Below are 2,099 nucleotides of genomic sequence, written 5' to 3' on the forward strand. Positions count from 1 at the left end.
TGTAAAACATGGTTACGTATTATATTGCTGTTATTATAGTTGTATATACTATAGAGGGTGACCTGCAAGTAAGTATACAAAGGAATATGTTTCAAAGGTCAAATAAATAAATAAACACGTATGGATTTAAAAAAATCCACCTCGTTGCCAATTTTGGTTTTATTTATTTGAATTGTTTTATTTATTTAGTTTACGATTAAAGCAATGATAAAGTATTTGCTAATAAATTGTTATAAAAATAAATTTGTTGTTTAAAATTTGCGGCCTATGGATATTTATAACTTAAATTACAAAAAAAGTTATGATTTCAAAATAAATATCAAAAACACTTATTTGAAATTCCATATAAAAGACATCACGTTCAAAATGGTCAGATAATACAATATAGTCAAATAACAGTTGCAAAAATAAATGACAAATTGGCATTATTATGCCTTACGTTACCTTTAATTGTCCTTTGAAAAACAGCTGTCAGATGTATAATTTTATTAGAAGCCTTTTAGTTGTATATTTTGCAAAAGAAAATTTGCATTTATTCATGTAGTAAAACAAAAATTCCTATTTTCAAAAATAAACGTTAAAACCGTCTACTAAATACATAACATACGATGATTTTTCTTAAAGAGACGTTTTTTTTACGAAAGTAAACGTGACATTTTGAAGTCAAACGATGAACGTATAATCTAAAATAAAGAGCATCCCCGATGTGTTTGCCATGTAAATTAGTGATGTAATAAATATCCTCGTCGTTTACTCCTTTGCATTACCAATTCCAATTTAATTTAAATTCGCTCCATTTTGTATTTCATTTCAAAGTTTGAGTACACATTCTTCTTAAGTTTTATGCCAATATGATTAAATTTTATTGAATGAAAGCAAAAAATGTTTATACGAAATTTAATTTGACTTACCTTATGAACAATCTGCTTACAGTATTTAATACCATATACAAAACACAAGTGTACACCATTGTTAACCTAGTTTTAATATAATAAGCATTTACAAACCTGATTTTACATCTATAGATACTTTGGTAGCAAGAAGTAATAACAAACAAATAATTTACATTGAAGGCTATATTGCTTTTGAATCTTCATTACAGTTTAACATGTTAAGAATATAATTTGGGTGGATAACCATTTCAAATTATTCTAATTCAAAGAAAACAGCCTCTGCAGCTATTCCTCCTCACCCGGAGCTAAAATGATGAAAATTGTTACCAAACAATGTATTGGACATTTAATAGTTGACAAAGTTACCTTAAATGTTGAGGTGTTGGTCTAAATACTCGTAGATCACATAGGTACATCACACACTTAAAAGTCACTATAATCTATTTGAAATTATTGTAAAATTACTATTTTAGATTTAGAGACGTCTCATACTTTATACACATATACTTAAGAGTTTTATAATAAAAAAATATATTGCCAAGGATTTTGTTTTAATTTAAAATCTTATTTATTCCTGGCATATTTTTAATTTAAGTAATATTGGTACGGAGTTTGGTAGGTAAACAGTTGCACGTTCGTCGTATCATGCAAGTTGGTGAAACCTGTTATTGTTTAACTAAGACTAACTGTCACGACGCTCTTTTTCCAAAGGATTATGCTTTTTATCACATCTTGATTACAAACTATAAAATTAAACAGAACAATTTCACAACAATAGTACGTTTTAGAAACTTGGAGCTTGATTTTGTTGAACCTTAAAATGCTTTGAGAGGTCAAAGATATTGCGTAGACATTGGTTAGGGTTTTTTTATAAAATAAGGTGGTTATAAAAATTATAGTGAAATATTGAGTTATTTATATATTTTATAATTTCATATATCAATAATTACATAAATAGCCCTTTACCTTGTATTAAAATACGTGATTACATTTAGATTTGATAATTAATTAATTTGAATTTAACTCTGCCCACTCAATCATATTGTATACTGTCTTTAGCTACTATTCTATTACCTAATTATACATTACTTACGCTGCCAAGGCTTGAATTAGGGTAAAGTTAGATTATGAAACTAACACTGAATCATATAAAAGAATTAAAAGTCAATACGATTGAGGATGTATTTCATGAAAAAATAATCCCAG

This window comes from Macrosteles quadrilineatus, unplaced genomic scaffold, assembly GCF_028750875.1.
Source record: "Macrosteles quadrilineatus isolate MER2022 unplaced genomic scaffold, UCM_ALF_1.0 Scaffold_6__1_contigs__length_79288215, whole genome shotgun sequence".
In the NCBI taxonomy this organism is placed as follows: domain Eukaryota; kingdom Metazoa; phylum Arthropoda; class Insecta; order Hemiptera; family Cicadellidae; genus Macrosteles; species Macrosteles quadrilineatus.